The sequence below is a fragment of the Caloenas nicobarica genome, chromosome 3 (assembly GCF_036013445.1).
Source record: "Caloenas nicobarica isolate bCalNic1 chromosome 3, bCalNic1.hap1, whole genome shotgun sequence".
In the NCBI taxonomy this organism is placed as follows: domain Eukaryota; kingdom Metazoa; phylum Chordata; class Aves; order Columbiformes; family Columbidae; genus Caloenas; species Caloenas nicobarica.
Window position 1 is genome coordinate 1,523,963 of NC_088247.1, and position 8,117 is coordinate 1,532,079.

The window sequence follows — 8,117 nt, forward strand, 5'->3', positions numbered from 1 at the left end:
CCCGGCTGTTTTTTTAGGAATATATGGTGGGAAAAGACACAGAGCACCCCAAGTCTGTCCCTCTCTCACCCACCACGTGTGTCCCAGACAGGAGGAGTTGGACCATACCTGGCAGCACCCCAACCAGTTGGTCCCACAGATGGAAGGTGAGGCTGAGCACATTGGAAAAGTTCTTCTCCAGCATCTTGATGATTTGCTCCTACAATCACAGAAGACGACAGCATCACGTAACAGAACCATTAAGCTCCAGGAATTTTCCACTATTATCTGCTGGCACTACCGAGGTCGTAATGCTGGTGATGGCAGCTCCGACCTTGTCATACCCAAAAAAACCTGCTGGGGAAGCATCAAAACAGTTCTTCAGTACCCAAAGCAGATGAGGATTAGGTAAGTCCACATCCCACCCAGGTGTCCACCGGCTCCAGTGGAGCCAGCGTGCCAGATATTTGGACGGCATAAAGGAACTTCACTCAAATAACTGTGATGAGTCTTGGTGGGCTTGACCACAGCCTGAATCCACCAGGTTTCAACACACATGAATGATCTGACTGGCCAGAGACGGGGTAGAAGAGCTCATGTGAGGTCAGAAATGAAGAGGGGACCAAGCCAGGAAATTACTACCTAGAAATCTAAAATTTTGCTTGCTGAGTAAGAAGATGGCAAAGCTGGTTTTGGGATTGAATCCAAACACAAATCAGCTGAAGCTGGTCAAGAGCTCATTATCTCATGGAAATTTCCAAACACCATCACATCTATAACTTCGCAGAACAACCTGCTCCTCACATGGTCACTCTGTCATCTTAGTAGCTGTGTCCCACATGGTCCATAAAACTTCACCCCATCTGCAGTGACCACCAGTCCAGCCATTAATTTGTCTGTCACATATTCTGAATTGATAACAGCAAGTTTTGAAGCGTCGCTCCCCATGAGATCCTGGAACTAGCTCTTCGTCTTCTTTGCTTTTTCAAACATCTCCCTCCCTATCTCCACCTCAACGTCATGTTCCAGATGGGTTTTTGTCTGCGTCTTCATTCTTATGAAATCATAACATCATTGTAGTTGAAGAAGATCCTAAAGATCATCGAGTCCGACCATTAACCCAGCCCTGGCACTGCCCCCTGTCCCTGAGAACCTCATGTCCGTCTGTCCAACCCCTCCAGGGATGGTGACTCCAGCACTGCCCTGGGCAGCCTGTTCCAATGCCCCACAGCCCTTTGGGGAAGAAATTGTTCCCAACATCCAACCTCAACCTCCCCTGGCGCAACGTGAGGCCGTTTCCTCTCGCAAACCATCTCGTGTTCCCTCAAGGACGAAGCAGGACCTGACTGTAGCTCAGTTCTGCTGCGCCAAATGCTAAATAATAATGACTGGTTATTAGAGGTCCCTCCTAAATGACTGTTAAATAGATGATGGGGTTTCCCCCGCTCACCGTCTCTCCTGGGGTCACAGCTTTCCCAAGCACAGGAGGATTTTGGGGACAGCAAGGGCAGGGCAGCTCCAATGCAAGGGAGTGTTGCAGATGGGAGTTGCTGCTGGTGTTGTCCCAAGGTCAATGTCAGAATCCTGTCCCCAGGACAGCCCAGGCTGAGGATTTGATCGTTGTTGGTTTATTCTCTGCCAATCAAGGCAAGCTTCTTTTATCACAAGACACAAGATTAATTCACTTCCTTCTTTTCTTTGGAGAATAGGAGATAGGAAGATAGTAATTTTCTTTCGTATTCTGTCAGAACCATGTAAAACACAGAACAGAAAAGGATGTGCTTGCAAACATCACCGTGATTTATATATTGCACACGTAACACAGCACACCAGCCCTGGTTTCCAGGTAAAGAAATTCTGAGGGCTATTGGCTGTAGGAAGATTAGAAGCAACATAATGAGAGATGAGCAAGTTGCTGAGATACATCAATCAATTAGAAGCCTTGCCCAAGTGAATTAATAATGATGAGACATTTTTAATTTGCTCAGTGGCTGGACAAAGTCATGACATCTGAGGTTTCTCGGGGAAGAAGAAAGACCCGAGTGCTTCCCAGACCAGGCCACCTGCAGCTGAGTTTCCAAGATTAGTTTATTGGTGGTATTTGAGAAGAGACCAGGCAAGGTTAGACAACAGTAAACATTTCACCAGACGAGTGTATCACTGGGGGAATGAAGGCAAGATGTACCGGGATACAAAAAGTTCTTTGGAGTTGTTTTATCAAGGATGACAGTTGGGCCATCTTGTCCTGCCAAGCCAAAAGCTTGGCTTATGAGATTTTGCTTCTTTGTGTTTATTTGGCTTTAGCAAGAGAATTCGCTCATTTGTTGCTTTGCATCTACTAAAACATGAGCGATGGCTTAAAAAATGTCAAAATTCCTGGTGGCAATTTTTACGTAACTGCCCAGAAAAACAAAACAAAACAAACTTCCATCTTTTTCTGCTCTTTTATCCATCCCATCGTGATCTGTTTGTTCCTGGATTCCCAGGTCATTCCTGCTTGTCTCAGCGTTTGGAACAGACAGCTGGAAACCCTCTGCCCCTGCCTAGTCCTCCCCACAGCCTCCTTCAGCCACTAGCAGCCTGTCTGGGCAGAAAGTAAAGATCTCTGCAGGATAACACATCCCATCCTAAAAGAGGTAGGGCTAAAACTACCTCCTGTGGAGCCTTTCCCTTCACCGGCTGTAGGACAAACCCAAACCACCAGCTCAGCTCAGATGACGGGTCTCCTACGCCTCACCCCACAAAGTCATGGAAGGAATTTTTGACACTGAGGATGGTGAGAGCCTGGCCCAGGTACCCAGAGAGGTGGTGGATGAACCATCCCTGGAGACATCCCAGGCCAGGCTGGACGGGGCTCTGAGCAGATACAAATATCCAGGGAGTTTTCTCCTTGCTAGATGCAGTAATTCTACCACCACCACCTCCCAAAGGGCTATTTCTGCAGCATGGCCTCTGCCCTCTCTAACACCCTTATCCTTCCCTCATTTCCCTGCTCCAGACCCCAGCCAGCCCATTCCAAAGCTGGAGAAGCTCCCGGGGCGCTCTGCAGGAGATGGCACTTGGCTCTCCACTCACTCCTATAATCCCTCCTCTGATATTCCCATGGGATGCCAAGAAGAACAGCTAATTTTCCCTAGGGCAGGGAGCTGTCAGAGATGAAACTCTGCTTTATGCACCCCCCTGGATCAATCCAAGTAGCCAAATCCTGGGTTTATTTTTCTCTCTAGAAACAAGCCTCCGCCAAACCCTCTTGAGCACGGCTAAACCTTGGAGCTAGATTTGTATTATTTGCAAAGTTCCCATTATTTCTTCTCAATGCAATTTGGTGGGGAAGATACCCAGGGCCAAGGGGCGCTTTTCTTGGGGAGTAATCAGAAAGAGTTGCTCCAGGTATGGGGAGCTGCTGTGGGATGCTCTGGCTCCTTGGACAAAGCACCAAGATTGCTCCATCATGGTGGATATTGGTCTGAAAGGCTCATCTCCACAAGCATGAAGAAGAAAAGAGGTGTGATGGCTGGGGAGACCCAAATAACATGATTAGAGGCATGGACACCCCAATCTCACTCCTCCTAGGAGAGCATCAACCCCACAGTCCAGGGTGATACCCACTACAAGGAGGCAAGGTCAGAGCAACCTTGGGATGGAGGGTCACGGCAGAAGGATGTGGGACTCATCATGGCACGTTGGGGATTGCACGGGACTCCTGTTTATGCAGGATCATAAAATACATACAAAATACCTTGGAAATGTTTTTATGGGGAAAAAAATGTCACCTGAGGTGATTGCTTAGGAATGCACAGAGTAAAGAGAGCAAGGCACGGACATGAATAATAAAACTGAATTATCTGAGACGATCCCCACAGTACTAAGCACCTCTGGCTGAGTGCTGGTTCTTATGAACGGTGTGGGTGTAGAAGAACTCATCCTGCAAGTGTACAAAGAAAAGAGGAGTCCATTAAAGACAGCTGGTTCACGGTAAATCTGTCACTTTTCTCTTGCTCCTCAGCCAGGGAAAGGTGACTCGCGTGAGAGCGAGCAGCTTTTGGGCAATGCCACAGCTAGGAGGTCCCGTGCCTCCAAACCAGAGGTGCAGGACCTGGTCCGCATGCACAGCACAAAACATCCCCTCCCAGGCTGCTGCACCGGGGCTGTACCTGGCAGCTCGCTGCCGAGTTGGTCCCGTGGGCAAAAGGAGAGGCTGAGCATGTCGGAGAAGTCTTTCTCCGTCTTCTTGATGATCTCCACCTGCACAACATGGCCAAGAACATGAGCAGGGGACAAGGCTCGGAGCCTCTCAGCCCACAGAACCCCCCCTGTTTCTGCCTGGCAAAGGAGCAATCAGATGTAGACGCAGCAGCTTTGAGCTGCTCCAAAGCCCAAATCATTATTAATTCGAGGGCAGGAGTGATGTAGTTACCGATTATGGATGGCAGCTGCTAGTCGTTAGAAGTTTGTGGGCAGACCGTCGAGTATGGGGCTCAGACCCACATCAGTGCCTTGAACCGCGTTGAGTCAACACTGGTGAGCAGCCATGATGGCTTAATGACATTAATAATGCTTTAGCCATCCCCGGAGATGACTTCTGCCCCAAAAGCAATGTCAATGGTGGCCTCCCAGTGTACGAGAGAGCCTCCTGATGCCAGCAGGTCCAAGGAGATGCCTTCGTGTTACCACACACATGTTCACCAGATCCTTTTTTGAGACATTGTCCTCCACCCCCAAACACTGCCCATGGCTGAAGAGAGGTCCCCAGGGAGCAAGAAGGTGCACAACTTACCTTCAGGTCCTGGAACTGCCTTCTCAGGTTTGCCTGTGCATTTTCAAACACCCATCATTCCACCTCTTTCTTTATACCCTTGCTAAAGATGGTTTGTGTCCTCTTGCAGGCCGGTGCTCCACTTCGCCTGGCAGCAGCTGTTGGTAAATTGGCGATGGTCACACTGAGATCCAGACCTAAGATGCCCATGGGGAGGAAGGCCAGTGGAGCGGTTTGGGAAAGGAAAATCATAGTCATAGAACGGTTTTGGTTGGAAAAGACCCTCAAGATCATCGAGTCCAACCATTAACCCACCCCTGGCACTGCCCCATGTCCCTGAGAACCTCATCCCCGTCTGTCCAACCCCTCCAGGGATGGTGACTCCAGCACTGCCCTGGGCAGCCTGTTCCAATGCCCCACAGCCCTTTGGGGGAGAAATTGTTCCCCACATCCAACCTCAACCTCCCCTGGTGCAACTTGAGGCCGTTTCCTCTGGTCCTGGCGCTTGTTCCTGGGGAGCAGAGCCCGACCCCCCCTGGCTCCAAGCTCCTTTCAGGCAGGTCAGAGATCAGAAGGTCTCCCCTCAGCTCCTGTTCTCCAGGACACTGTCCTGCTTAGGCTTGGCTAACTGGCCCAGCTGCCTATTTTTAGAATTAACTAATCAAGTAATTAAGGCGTCTTCCCAAAGCAAACATGGGTGACTTCTCAGTTCTGGGTTTTAAACTTTTTCATTTTCTGAGTGTGCCACCTACTGATGGGAAAGTGGTAACGAATTCGTGAGCTTATTACTTTAGGATGATAAAGGAGACATGAAGGATGTCCTTCAAAGATAGACGTATAACAATAAATTAATTCTAGGGAAAAAAAAATCCATAGTTTACAAGAATCAGCCAATTAATTTAAAACAGGCAGCTCATTTTCACTATTCGAGCATGATCTACTTTGGACTTCAGAAATCTCTCTGAGTTGATGACCAAGTGATCCTTGTGCCCTGTGGATTTCCTCCCAGCCTTTCAGCAGGCAGATTGTAAGCCTGGAGGGCTCTTCTGAGCCTGTATTGGGGTTATTCTGTAAAAATCAAAAGAATCTTCAGTGTAAAATGACAAAAAGATGAGGTAGCTGGTCACCCAGCAGGTCATTTTGAATGGAGACAGTAAGGGAGCGGTGGAGGCAGAGAAAATCATGAAAGAATTTGCAGAGAAAATATAAAACAGCATCTGCCATTTTACACCATCAAGCTAAACAATTGATGCAGCACATCCTTGGTTGAACACATGAGAACTGAGACAATGATGTCAGCTTAATTTTCCAAGAGTTGAAAGAATTTATCAGATTTAATCAGACTAAAGATTCTATAGGAAAACCAAGTCCAACAATTTGCAACAGAGGTGTGGAGATACTTAAACCTTTACATTAGAAAGAAATCTTCCCAAAAGTTACTGTCAATAAATACAGTATCAATTAATTAATCAGGCTAAAATCAGACGGCAGGTTATTTAAACAAACTACAGTCATTCAAACATCAACTGCATAAGAAGAAGAAGCATGGCCACAAAAAGTCCATTGCAAAAGAAACTGAAATTTATCTAAGTTTATACAACCTCTTAGCTTTGGATTTGTAGAGTTGTTGGAAACTCTTCTTGCACAGCAGAACCAGGTAAAACCTCAGCAAATAGGCAACTTATAGAAGCACAGAATGGTTTGGGTTGAAGGGACCTCCAAAGCTCCCCCAGTGCCCCCCCTGCCATGGGCAGGGACATCTGCACCAGCTCAGGTTGCTCAGAGCCCCGTCCAGCCTGGCCTGGGATGTCTCCAGGGATGGTTCAGCCACCACCTCTCTGGCCAACCTGGGCCAGGCTCTCACCACCTTCAGAACAAACAATTTCTGCCTGAATCTCCCTCCTTTAGTTTAAAACCGTCACCCTATCACAACAGGTCCTGCTAAAAGGTCTGTCCCCTTCTCTCTTATAAGACCCTTTTAAGTACGGAAAGGTCTCAACTTCTGGGGGACACAACCAGACCCATCACATGGAAGAGCCACCATGCCTATCTTTTTTCCCCAAGATGATGCACTTTTTCCAACATCTCCCTGTTGTCTCATTTCTCATACTCCTGGGGACCAGCAGCAACACCTGGGCGTTCACTGAAACCTTCCTCCCATGTTCTTCAACCTGTTTGCTCAGATATGGCCAGGACACCAGGTTTGTTAGTTGACCTTGGACATGACTCCAGCATCTTGCCTTGAGTGACCTGAGCTCAGTAGGATGGATGAGTTGTGGATTGCCCACCCTGGTGCCAGACGATGGCTCCAGAGGTCAAATCACATCTGCCCATGAATGGGTTGTCATTGTCCACCAAGAGGAACCCCAAATACACCATTGCTGGTGTCCCTTGTCCTCAGTCTTGCACATCAGCAATCCTGGCCATGTCACCTGCCACCCAGGCCATAGTGCTTGTGAAGCTGTAGGGACAGGGCACTTGGGGAAGCCATGGCAGGAATGAGTGGGACGGGGTCAAAGCAACCATTGTCACAAGTTTTGCAGATAAGCGTTACGCTCCTGTCCCATAAGATCTTGCACTCACTTCCTACACGAAGGGCACGGTGTCTATCTAAAAGGATCATCAACCTGCTGTCCACCTCTCCTGGGCATCCTGGAGAATTCTGCAGCTTCTCTTAGGAAACCCATGTCTCCTTCCCCATCTCTTGGGGATGCAAGTGCGGCTTGGACCAGCACCATTCGGGTTGGACTAGCAGGAATGGTTTCTAGGAGAGGAGGGACAGGAGATGGATCCTGAAGAGCATCTCCCACAGGTTTTGGGGTAACTGTGGTCCCACCTGGGAGAGGACACAGCCCATCTGCCCATGAGTGGTTTCTCTGACGCCATGAGCCAGGCTGGAGTGGACCTGGCAAACAGCCTTTTCCTCCCAAAATCCGCTTGTGTGCCTGTGCGAGGGGAGATGGGCTGAGCTCAAGGACCTGGATGGCACCAGCCCCAGGTTGTGCAGGGACACCAAGCCCCATCCCTGGTCCCCAGGGCCAGGCATCTCCATCGGCCACATGCCCAGGCTGAAAGCACAGGCTCGGACAAGTTCTGCTCGAAGAAAGGTCTTTATTGAGATGTTGGCTTGGACAGGAGGCACTTGAAGCTGTACAGGTTTTGGGGGACAGGGACCTGGTTCCCTCTGAGCTGCTGGTTTCCAGGAGAGATTTCCAGCCACCACAGAACCTCGTTAGCATGGAGATCAGAGCAAGCCCCTGCCCGTGGGGCCAGCCCTCGCTGCCTGCTGTCGCCTTGGGACCATGGAGGACCATAAGCTTTGGGGTGTCTCAAGAACTGGGGGTGATGACTGACTTCTCCTCCATCCCCCAAATTGCCCCTG